Below are 13443 nucleotides of genomic sequence, written 5' to 3'. Positions count from 1 at the left end.
TAGTGCCTTCCAAAAACGAGAGGTGAATTGAGATCCACGGTCTGTGACTAAACTCTTGGGCAATCCATGTAGTCTGAAAACATGTTGAAGGAATAGATCTGCAGTCTCTTTGGCCGTGGGAAGACCTTCACAGGGAATGAAATGGGCTAACTTGGTGAAAAGGTCCACCACCACTAGGATCGTGGTGAAACCACAGGAAGGTGGTAAGTCAGTGATAAAATCCGCAGAAATTATTTCCCATGGCCGAGATGGGGTAGGAAGGGGATGCAGAAGCCCTGAGGGCTTCTCCCTTCTTATCTTGGAGCACTGGCATACTGGGCAGGTGTTGACATATTTTTCCACATCCTTGCGGATCTTGGGCCACCAAAAATCCCTTAGGATCAGATGCATGGTTTTAAATAGTCCGAAATGCCCAGCTGGTTTGCAGTCATGACACAGACGAAGCGCTTTCTCCCTGCCCGGTCCGGGTGGGATATAAACATGATTTCTATAGCATAGCAGTCCATCTTTAAGCGAAAAGGGAAAATGCAGACCTTGGCGAAGTTGGTCCTGCGCCCAGGCATCTGCTTGCTGACTAGCCCGGATTTCTTGAGCACAGATGGGTCCTGGAGTAGGGGAAGTTGAACCAATGGGAATGGATTTGGTGTTCCCCACCGTGAGCGTGGCAAAGTTCTCGGGTTGTAGCAGTTGGGATTCAAAGGTCTCCTTGCGTCCTGCAGCGTACTCCGGTTTACGTGACAGGGCGTCTGCTTGCTTGGTTTGGGCTGGAGTCACATAATGGATCTGGAAGTTGAAACGTTCGAAGAATAAAGCCCAACGTTGCTGCCTCTGATTTAGTTTGCGGGCAGTTCTTAGATGTTCTAGATTACGATGATCAGTGTGGACTTCAATGGGAAATTTGGCCCCTTCTAGCCAATGTCTCCAAGTTTCAAAGGCTGCCTTTATAGCCAGTAGTTCCTTTTCCCAAATGGTGTAATTCCTCTCTGGTGTGGTTAGTTGACGAGAATAAAAGGCACAGGGGTGGAGGTGATCTCCCTCCGGTTGTAAGAGTACAGCCCCAATTGCCACATCAGAGGCGTCCGCTTGCACCACAAAGGGGGTTCCAGGATTTGGGTGTTGTAGAATTGGCTGGGAGGTGAATAGTTTCTTTAGTTGCTGGAACCCTTTCTCTGCTTGATCAGTCCAGCGGAAAGGCTGCTTTCCACGGATGCAGCTAGTGATGGGGTCGGACCAGCGGGCAAAATCTGGAATGAACTTGCGGTAATAGTTCGCGAACCCCAAGAAACGCTGCACCTCTTTCTTGTTAGTTGGCGCCCGCCATTCCAACACTGCTGAGACCTTGGCTGGATCCATGGAAAGCCCTAGAGGCGAGATGCGGTAACCAAGGAAATCTACCTCTTGTAGATCAAAGGCGCATTTTTCCAGCTTGGCATAAAGTCCATGATCCCGCAATCGTTGTAACACCATTTTGACGTGGTTCTCATGTTCTGATTGTGATCTGGAAAACACCAAAAAATCGTCCAGGTAGATTATCAAGAACCTGTCTAGATAGTCCTGAAAAATGTCATTGACAAAATGCTGGAACGTTGCGGGGGCTCCGCATAAACCGAAATTCATAACTCGGGACTCAAATAATCCGAATTTGGTCTGGAAGGCGGTCTTCCACTCGTCCCCTTCCCTGATGCGAACTAAGTTGTAAGCCCCCCGAAGATCCAGCTTGGTGTAAACCTTAGCTCCTCGAAGCCGATCCAGTAGATCCGAGATTAAGGGCAGGGGATAGCTGTTCCGCTTGGTGATATTGTTCAATGCTCTGTAGTCCACCACCAAGCGTAGTTCCCCTGACTTTTTCTTCACAAACATCACTGGGGAGGCGGCTGGGGATTGAGAGGGTCTGATGAATCCCTTGCGAAGGTTTGTCTCTAGGAATTCCCTGAGAGCTTCTTGCTCTGGTTCAGTCAGGGAGTAGAGATGCCCTCGCGGGATCGGGGCCCCCTCCACCAAGTCAATGGCACAGTCATAAGGTCTATGTGGGGGTAATTTTTCGGCTTCTTTCTCATTGAATACATCCCAATACTCGGAGTACTTCTTTGGCAAGGTGATGATGGGTTCGGTGTCTGTGGCATGGCATACCTTGGCTACGAGGCAATGGTTTTGGCAGTACGGTGAAGCAAACTGCAGTTCTCTGTTGGACCAGGAGATGTTAGGGTCGTGGAGAGTCAGCCATGGAATTCCCAAAATCACAGGGAAATGGGGGACCTCGGTAACAAAGAAGGAGATCTCTTCCATGTGTTCCCTTATCCACATCCTGGTGGGTTCCGACCACTGACTTACGGGGCCCGTCTTGAGGGGGCGGCCGTCTATGGCTTGCACCACACGGGCATTCTTGAAATCATGATATTGTAATCCCAGAGAGTCGGCATACTCTCTATCGATGAAATTGTTGGTAGCTCCAGAGTCTATCATGGCGTGGATCATGACGGGTCCCCTTTTTGCTGACCATAAAGTGACCACGAGAAGGAACAGGACCCCGGTTGGCGGCTCTTGGATGGATTTTTTGACCGGGTTGGCGAGCCTCTCTACACCCGGTCGTTGGCTTCCCCCGCCGGCTGTGTACCAGTCGGCTCAGACGCCTTCGTCTCCGTGGAGGACGCCGCCGCAAGACGGGCGGCCGGCTTCCCTTTGGCTGGGCACTCTCTGGCGAAGTGGCCCCCGTTCCCGCAGTACCAGCAGAGGTTTAAGCGTTGACGACGGGCCTTCTCGGCGGCATCTAGTCTGGGACGCACATTGCCCAACTGCATCGGCACCTCCTCGCCTCCTCTGGGGTATGGGGTTGGTGGTGGGGGTCTCCATACTGGTCGTGGCTGAACGCTGGCGGGAGCGGGGGGATTTGCCCCGGCTCTACTGCCCTGGCCTCGAACCCACTGTTTCCTGTTGGCAATCATGACTTCAGCCCGTAAACATTGATCAATGAGTGCCTCGAGGGTCTGGGGAGGGTCCACCTTGGAGATTTCTTCCAGCATTTCAATGTTGAGACCCTCCTGGAATTGTCCTCTGAGGGCTACATCGTTCCAGCCGGTATTGTGGGCCAGCACTCGGAACTCGGCTATATACTGAGACATAGGTCTGTCTCCTTGGAAAAGGCGACGGAGTTTGTGACCGGCTGCCTCCAAATTGTCCTCGATTCCCCAAGTCTCCTTGAGGTGGTCCAAGAAGTGTTGCGCTGATCTTAGGTGTGGAGAGGCTTGGTCGAACAGTGCCGTCGCCCAATTGGCCGCTGGCCCGTCTAGAAGACTGTAAACCCACGCCACTTTGATGTCTTCTTGGGGAAACTCGGCATCTCGGGCCTCTAGATAAGCTTGACATTGGCGACGGAAAACATGAACCTTAGAAGCTTCTCCAGTAAACTTGGTGGGCAACGCCATGGCCGGGAGGCGGACTCCGCGCTCCCGCAAGCCCTTTATTTCTCCATCCTGGGCGTTGAGTCTGTCGCGGATGCGATCCACCTCTTCCTTGTCGATGGTGTAGGTAATCGGCTGGCCGCTCGGCCCAGGTACGTCTCCGGTGGACATTCTGGCCGAGGTTAATTGGTGCTTAGGGTGGCGGAGTCAAACTGTCACGACCCAGGCTGCAGAGCACCAATAACCATACACAGAGGCCAGAATCTAACTAATATCTTTATTGAAGGAATATATAAAGTTAATAAGAACAAGTGTAGAAAATAGTCCAGAAATAGACCTTTCAGGAAAGGTCAGAAATAGTCCAAAAAGGCAATGTCCAATAGGAAATATTAAGGTCCAAAGTTGTAATCCAATAACCGAAACACTCACTTTGCCAAGCAAAGTGAGGGGAGATGACAAGGTCCTTTAGTCCATAAAACTTGAGCGTGGCTAGGAAATAACTTGATACTTGAAACAAGGCTTGAACGTGGAACAAGGTAACTAGGAACAAGAACAAGGTCCGTGGAATAACTTGGTAAAATCCGTGAAACAAGGCAAGGATTGATCCTGGGAAACAAGGCTAGGTCCGCAGATAAACAAAGGCTGGGAAGCAAGGCGAAGGCTGGATAGCAAGGCAAGGCTTGGGCAGGAGCGAGGCTTGAATCGGAGCGCGCTGTCCAGACACAACTCGCTCCGTAGGCTGACGAATTGACTCCGCGAAGTTACTACGCGGGCAAAACACCTATATAGAGTCTAACTTTCTCACCGAAGCCGTTCTCTGGGAAACAGAAACGAAAGCTAAACTCCGAGACCAGATGTTAAACTCCTTAAAGATTCTCACGAGAAACAGTCTTAATTGGCAACATTCTTAGCTGCTATCCTCGCACTCCTGCGCGAAGCTGATTCCAAACTTCTCTGTTGTTTACAAAACTCCCGGCGCAAGAACACGGGAGAAGTAGGCTCTGGGGTTGTTTGACATACTTCTGGGACACGACTTTCTTGCAGGTGCAAGGTTCCCAGATCTGCCTGGGGAAGATCTGGCTGAGAGGAATCCAGTTCAGACTGGGAAGGTAAAAAACCCAAGTTTTCATCTTCAACAGGGATTACAATGTCCTGAGCAGGACTACAAGGCCCATGGGTCATCACAGATCATGATTTGTATTCTTGAAGAGGAGGTGACAGGTAATGCATAATTGCAAATGAAACATGTCAACAGCAAATGCAAACATTCTATTAGGGTTAGCATTTCATTTGATTGATTTTTTTAAAAAAATCATTTTCCAAAATGTACAAATATATTAATAAAGCAGAATAAATTTGAGATAACAAAATGAATGTGGGAGAAAGAAAAAAGAACAGATTTATTCATTGAACTTATTTTATATATCCTGTAATGATACTCTAGTGAGCCAGAATGTTTGTGTGCTATTGCCTAAAATGAAATATATAATGAGATGTATGTATGGTGCTCCACTGACATTATTATTTCCCCTTTGCCAATAATATTTCTGTTTTCCACAGAACAGTTTAACAAACAGTTGTCCCTGCAGTCTGAAAAGTGAAATAAATACTCTCTTTGGTCAGGGACTTAATAGATGTGAAATTACAAGAAAAAAGATATAGGGTTATAAAGTGTATTATTATAAGGTTAGAGATGGAGAGTTATGAATAGCTTAGAGAGTTACATAATATGTCCACAATAGCTGTGAAGCAATGGAAGTGGTTCTGTTCAAGTTCAATTATTAGGTAACTTTGGCAGTGCAGGAGAAGGAAGAGAAAATGGCATATCTTATGTCATGAAGACATACTTTCTGTAACTTGAGAGTATATGTATGACCCTATGAAGGATGCAGTACCTTTGTTCTATATATATTGCATAGAAAACATAAGAAGAAAATATAGAAACAACAGTTAGATTTGTGAGGAAGAGGAGGAGGTGACATACTAAGGATGGTTTGCAAATAATTCCTGCCAGATGGTTGACGTAATTACTATTTATATGATCTATAAGCCCTAGTATGCTATTATCAATTACACTGTAAGCCAACAAAAGAAATGGGGGGAAAAACCCTGCAGCCACGTATATAATAATTGCCTTGAAATGGCTTATCTCCCATAACAATAGGGTAACTGGCCCAACAATTTCCCAACTCTGAAGCTCTGAAGAAGGGTCAACATGTAATTATCTAACACAGCACATTTGCCATGATCGTTAAAGGCAATTATGTCTAATACTTGATCAAAAACAAACATTATCTACAGCACTTTCCTATCTTGTAGAAAATATAATGCTCTCAGAGTAATTACTGTTCCACAGTTACCCAGCAGTTGCTAGCAAGAGTATTAACTCATGCAGGATTGACAACATGGTTGTGTGAGCTTGTGAAACTCATCTGTTAGTTATTTCAATTAGTTATTTGCTAACCCATTTTCTTCTTCTGTCAACAAGGCTTTAACAAGTAAATCAATTTGTTTGCTATACTCATTATTTATCTGGTCCAATAAATATGAAGCTTTGCTTTGTGGTTAATTTTGGGAGGAAGTCTCTTGAACAGGAGGATGATTATTGGGGGTCATTAAAAACTGGAGTGAACTTCAGATGCTGGCTCTCCAATGAAAAATATGTGCTGTGGTATGTGTGGTACAATTTCTCTCACTGATATCCCCACTCCACGGTGAGATTGAAAGTGATGCAATTTTCTTTCTGGGTTTGTTTTTAGTCTTAAAAATGCCAATTTTCCCCTATTTTCTGGGGGTAGAGAAAGGCTGTGTGTAAATAAGGTAAATAAATAAATAAATAATAGTGAGGGGCGGGGGAATCCAAATTATTACATTTTGGTGGTGTCTCGGTAGTTTGAATGCATTTTCAGGCTGAAAAATTGACTAAAATTTTTTGAGAGTCATTGATCTCCAGTGATATTTGGGGCAGGAGATTAGTGGTCTGAGGCCACAAGCAGCCTAAGAACTTCACTTTCCCAATTATGGATGTGAATTTCTTTTCCATACCTTCAGGGGCATTCCAAATATTTCTGGTAATTCTCCACCTTTAATTAACCTGTTGAATGAAAACCACTTATTACATCTGTTTATTACTGAATTCCAGCAGTTCAGTAGATCTGTGCCTCTTACTAGAACAAATTCATCTTCACATTTCCCAGATCAAAGAATTCTTAGGGTATGAAAGACGAGTGAATGCAAAACTTCTTATGTGGGAGAGAAGTGAGATGCAGATGAGTGTTAAAATGTAATTTATCACATTTTAATAGTTCATATTTGGGAACAGCTTTTCTGACACTACAGCTCTCTAAGTATTATAAATATTATTTTCCAAACAGCAAATCACATGATTCCATAGTATCCCATAGAATCAATGGATTTGCCATTTAGGGTGGCATTGCTGTCTAGGGAATACTATAATTCTGCAGTGTAAAAGAGAAGCAAGTCAATATCAACAAGACTCAGACATATTCCTATGGAGTGGCTTGTAGATGACTGAGTAGTAACATGTTTTAGAGTTCTTTTGTCCACCTGTTCCAGAAGCAATAGATCTGGGGCTTTTCGTTAGCCCGGATTTATGACAAAAAAGTATTATTGGATGTTACAGTTGAAAATAATTCAAAATGGGGTTTCTCCTAAATTAGCCTTACTCAACTAAAAGGTGCACTCACAACCTCTGAGGATGCCTGCCATAGCTGTGGGTGAAATGTTAGGAGAGAATACACAAGTAAGGATGAATGAGAAAGTTAGAAAATGGTCCTATGAGAACAATAAACCTATGCTAGAAAAAGATACTTATCTTGTAGAAGACATTCCATAGTCAGGATGCCATTCAGCAATACAACTAGGGTTGTAATGCTTATGGCTAAGGTCCCCAAAATCATAAGATAATAGAGTGACAAGAAGGTTTTACCCTATTAACGAAACACATTAGAATGCCAGGGCTGACATTGGCTGTTGCACCATTTTTCATCTTTAAGAAATGCAAACACATACATGGTTGCACATACACATTGCTGAGTTTGGAAAAGCTACTTTGGACAACAGTTCCCAGAATCCTAAATTAAACTAAATTTTAAACTTTAAACATTCTATGACATTCTATGTCTGACCAAAATACTTTCCTAAATTAAAAACAAAAATTATGCTTTCAAGTTCCAGGCTACACATTATCATTTTGTTATTTTTTTACTTCTCGGGCTGTGGCAAAAATATAGCTCTACAAGTTCTAACTCCAGAAAAAAATCTGATCATTCAGCATTCTCGTCTTGGGTTAACTCTGGCTTTATATCTTCCAGATCAGTCATTAATGGAAATATAATAAGAAAGTATGCAAACACATCCCAAGTTCCTATTAGCAATGAAGAAGTAGTTAAAATAATAATAAAAAGGTTCAACTGCTGATTAATGGATCTACTCATTCCCCTGGCAAACAACATGAAAGAATTTACATCTCATTAGAAAAGCAGTTTTGTGAGCAAATATTTAGCTTGGTGAAGTTTCCTGGGGCGGGCTGAAACCTTGAAGATGAAAAGCAATATAAAATATATGTAGCTTCATTTGCAGTGTTATCCATCATTTGTGTTATTATCAAAGAGAAAATAATTACTAAGCGAAAAGAGAGGGTTACAGTTCCTAATACGAGGATATTGCATTTGTTTTCCATTGAAATATGAACAAACATCCCCAAAATATACTCTATTTTAATCCTTTCTTCCTCTACACTTTATAAATGTGTAATTGTGTATGATATGTGGCGATTTCACCAGGAACCTTTTTTATGAGGTTGTTAGTCACAAAGTTCAAATATTTATTTATAAATGTAGGCCATTTTTGTTGACTGCATTGTCCACCCTGGATTTTGAGAAAAGAAAGGAGTTCTAGTTAGTCAGGAGCTTTTTCCTCCTGTCCACATGCTCCCCATGCTCTCTTCCCAATAGAAAATGGAGGAATGAAGAAAATGATGCACTGTCATCTTTCCCTTTCCTCTCCCTGAAGAAGCCATAATGTGTGTATAGAGAGTGGAAGCATAGAGAGATTTAACAAAGAGGTCTTGAAAGAAAACCTTCCATGTAGTAAGAAGGATTATAGGAAGCTAGCAAGATATTATAGAGCTTGGAGCAACTCTCCTCAGAGTTATGGTTAGCATAATTGCATGGGTGCAAAAACAAGTGACATTTAAACCTATATTGGAGCTGACAACAAGCAGGGAACATAGCAAAATCCCTGACACTGCTAATTAAGTTCTCATTTTTCCACTTACTCAGGAGTATGTGTTCTGTTTTCAGGTTTTCTGTGCCAGGGAATCAGGGAATCTACACTTCTCCTGGTCAATCTCTATCAGTTCTTCCTCAAGCTCATGGCAATGTCCACAACTGATAGGAATGGGTGAGTTTGAATGTGTATATGTATGAATGTATGTATGTCTACATATGTGTGTCAGAGAGAGCAAAAAATGACAGCGGAAAGGAAGGAGGGGAAAAAAGGGGGAGAACAAATACAGTAGAACAGTCCTAATAAAAATAAAAATTAGTATTTTTTATATTAAATAATTCATTATACCCATTTTAAAACTACCTATATGAAAAGGGTAATTTTGTTAAGAAATAGACCAATCCAACATGGTTAGAGAGAGAGAGATGAGGGTCAAGGGTGTCCTTGAGGGGACACATCTCATTTCATATGTCCTCTGGCATGGAAAAAATGTTCAAATTTCAAAAGTTAACTGCTCAAATGACCATTAGCTACAGTTGGGAATCATGATGTGCTGTAAGTATTAACTCAAAGCTTTTGCTACCAATGTTAGTGTTGGCTCCAGCTGATGGGACTTCCTATCCACATTTCAATTGGGAAGAACTGCCATGCATATGATTCAACACAGCAACACATTTTAAAAAAGAAATCAAGGGAAAGTTTAGTGTTTGGCCAGTAAAAGAAAGAACAAAGACCTGTAGAACCAGACATAGATCAAAATGTATTAAAGACCGCAGGAAGCTAACGTTGTAGATCTACAAATCCCTGCTCCCTACGTGACAGATCTTCATCCACTTTCATCAAACAGTCATCAACCTTTTTCAACAAATATTTCAGGATGGAGCTCTACTATTTTAAAATAGAACACTGTGGGTAAATTTTGGTTCAAAAATAATTCCACAAAATAATTTGAGAAGTGTAATAAAATGCTTTCGGTATCGTTTGTCACCCTTTCCTCCTTTGTATCCAATATTAAACGTTCAATTGTCTTTTAACAGGGATAAGGGAAAGAATAGCACACAAAGCCTGCATGAGCATAGGGAGGAGGGTACAAGGCAGAAAGAAATGTATCAGTCCTATGCTGTATCTAAAGGATAAGCAAAAAGGTTCCCCTTTTAAATGTCAATTTTCTCTGAAAAACATTGGAGCAAAAATAACATTTGAAGTTAATGGAAAACTTTTGAAACAAAGCAATTGCTACTGTAACAGCTGGAGACCATTTTTAAATTAATTTATAATATCAGTAGAATTTTTGTCTTTTATATATGTAGGTATGTGGGGTAAGGGGAGAGAAATATTAAATGTTGGCTGACAATCTGCTGAACTGCAAGTTATTGTATTCATTTCTAACTGCCTCATCACACTAGAGCATTAATCCTGGTTTCTGCCTTGCAGAATTCTGGGGTTTGTAGTTTGGTGAGGCCCAGGATCTGTCTGGCTGAGCTGTTTAAAACTCCCTCCCTAAAGTGGATTTAAAGTGGATCCAAGCTCTAGTGTGATGAGGTCCTAGCTACAAACTAGTACTCAAATATGTACACTTTTTCCGGCCATTAATATGTAATGACATTGCATACAAAAATCCCAATGCAATTCTATGGTGAAATCCCTAGAGCTGGTAGATTTCACCACTAAAGGCTTAATGAATGCTGTTGAAACTGGGATGGGTATCATCTCGAGATTAGCTCAGATTCTAAATTTTCTCTGAGATGTCTCCTACTTCAAAATAGGGATAGAAATTCTTGATTCTCCTGCTTTCTAACAGATGTTGAGGAAAAGGCATTTCTTCCCACACTGTTGAAACATTTGGGATTTTTCTCTCTCGCAAGAGATAGAAAGTTTTTTACACTATTGTTCTTCTCATCAGCTTTTCCCAAGTAGTTGAGAATACCACATTTTGACCACATTCAGGAAATTGTAAAATATCCATTCTATCCCTATTCCAGCAATGATATAACAGTATATTTGGGGCAACCAAAGTATCTCATGTCAGTTTGAGGTGATGTTCAGAGGTGACAAAATCCTGGCAAAGCTAGGGGGTTGACTGGCAACATTAGAAATGGCAGCAGAAGGAAGAACTTTCTTCAAACCCCCTAGAGGTGATCTGGGAATTTTGCAGTTTGCCAGGTTGGTATGATGAAACGTACAGCCAGCCTGCATGACATGAAGCACGTAAGTAAGCCTAAAGATTAGCATGTAAATATCTGATCAAATCAAAAAGTTACTATGCCTCTTGGTGGAGTGCCTTGACTTTGCATATTTTGCTTGACCTGTTGGTCAGACAGCTGAAGGATGATATTTTTTTCTTCTTCTAGTAGTAGACTTGGGAGAGGCAAAAGAAGGTACTTCTTTATTCAGTTACAGGATTCACAAGTTATTGAACTGAGAGAATTAGCATGCTGAAGTGGTTTGTACATTGGACTACGACTCTGGAGACTAGGATTTGATTTCCCCCACCCCCACAGCAGCTGTGGTAGCTGCTCTGCTCCTGAGTGAGTGCCCCCCAAATTTGGCACTCACTCAGGATCCTTAAGGGATCTTCAGAATATGGCCATGAACTGGTATCTTGTCAAGGGGCTCCCAACTTTGTGAACAAACAGCAGGTTGGGGGCTGGGCCTCAGGTGCAGGAACTGGACTAGAGCCCTAACTGGGCAGAGCTGCCCTGTTTCCACCTGTGGGTGGTGAGTTTAACCATGCCCTGTCTAATCTGTCAGACTTTGAACTAGCTATCATTTCCCACAAACTGAGGGTTCTAAAAAAAAGGCAGTTGTGAAAGCCTCAGGAAAAAAAATAACCTTGTAGTTGCTATCATAATCTGCATTCAATCTAAATTTAGCACTGGCAGGGAATAGGCTGGTGCAGCCTTAAATAGACTGCCAGTGGATCGGGCAATCATGGGAACAGCCAATCAGGGTATGGGGCAGGACCCGCCTTTTATTGGCCAACCAGCCACGTGGCACAAAGCAAGCCCGTGAGGGGGCTCCTGGGAAGAAGTAACGCCCCAGGTGCAATGACAGGCAGGAGGATGCCCACCATCACAACATCCCTGCCCGGTAAGCCAGGCAGGACATTTCTTATGGAACAGTGTTGAAAAAGCCATCACTGGACCCCACTCAATTGGAGAACTATCGGCCTATTTCCAATCTCCCCTTCTTGGGCAAGGTCGTGGAACATGTGGTGGCTGCACAACTCCAGGCATTCTTGGTAGATACTGATTTTCTGGATCTGGCACAGTCTGGCTTCAGGCCGGGGCATGGTACCGAGACAGCCTTGGTTGCCTTCGTTGATGATCTACGCTGGGAACTGGACAGGGGGAGTGTGTCCCTGCTGGTTCTGCTGGACCTCTCAGCGGCCTTCAATACCGTCGATCACAGTATCCTTCTGGGGCGCCTTGCCGGGATGGGTCTCGGGGGTACTGTTCTTCAGTGGCTCCGGTCCTTCCTGGAGGGTCGTTCCCAGATGGTGTCATTGGGGGACACCTGCTCGGCCCCACAACCATTGACTTGTGGGGTCCCGCAGGGGTCAATACTGTCCCCCATGATGTTTAACATATACATGAAGCCGCTGGGAGAGATCATTCGGAGTTTCGGGGTGAGGTGTCATCTGTATGCAGATGATGTCCAGCTCTGTCACTCCTTCCCACCTGTCACTAAGGAGGCTGTTCAGGTCCTGAACCGGTGTCTGGCCGCTGTGTCGGACTGGATGAGGGCAAACAAATTGAAACTTAATCCAGACAAGACAGAGGTCCTCCTGGTCAGTCACAGGGCTGAACAGGGAATAGGGTTACAGCCTGTGTTGGATGGGGTCGGACTCCCCTTGAAGACACAGGTTCGCAGTCTGGGGGTTCTCCTGGACTCATCGCTGAGCCTGGAGCCCCAGGTCTCGGCGGTGGCCAGGGGAGCCTTTGCACAACTCCGCCTTGTGCGCCAGCTGCGCCCGTTCCTTGGGAGGTCTGACTTGGCCACGGTGGTCCACGCTCTGGTTACAGCTCGTTTGGACTACTGCAACGCGCTCTACGTGGGGCTGCCTTTGAAGACGGCTCGGAAGCTCCAACTAGTACAACGGGCGGCAGCCAGACTAATAACAGGAGCGGCTTACAGGGAGCGTACTACTCCCATGCTGAGCCAGCTCCACTGGCTGCCGATATGCTACCGAGCCCAATTCAAAGTGCTGGTTTTGACCTACAAAGCCCTAAATGGTTCTGGCCCATCTTACCTGTCCGAACGTATTTCCCCCTATGAGCCTTCTAGAACTCTTAGATCATCGGGGGAGGCCCTGCTCTCGGTCCCACCAGCCTCACAGGTAAGGCTGGTGGGACAGGGCCTTCTCGGTGGTGGCTCCTCGGCTGTGGAACACCCTCCCCAGCAACATACGGCAGATACCAACTCTCCTAGGCTTCAGGAAAGCCTTAAAGACATGGCTGTGCACACAAGCTTTTAATGAATAAGAACATGGACTTTACATGACCTGTACGAAGAATCGAGGATTCTGGATGAATGGATTTTAATCTTGGACATTCTTAAAATTTTATATAATGTGATTTTATTTTGTAATGGTACTTGTTTTATATGAACTGTTGTTTTGTAGATTGTTTTATATGAATTGTTGTTTTTACATTGTTTTTAGGCATTGAATTTTTGCCTGTTTACTGTAAGCCGCTTTGAGTCTCCTCGGAGAGAAAGGCGGGGTAAAAGTGATGTAAATAAGATAAAATAAAAATAAACAGTGAAGAGAAATCTTGGGGGGAGGGGGGAATAG

This window comes from Anolis carolinensis, chromosome 3 (assembly GCF_035594765.1).
Source record: "Anolis carolinensis isolate JA03-04 chromosome 3, rAnoCar3.1.pri, whole genome shotgun sequence".
NCBI classification, from domain to species: Eukaryota; Metazoa; Chordata; class Lepidosauria; order Squamata; family Dactyloidae; genus Anolis; species Anolis carolinensis.
Note: the sequence above shows the minus strand (reverse complement) of the source record.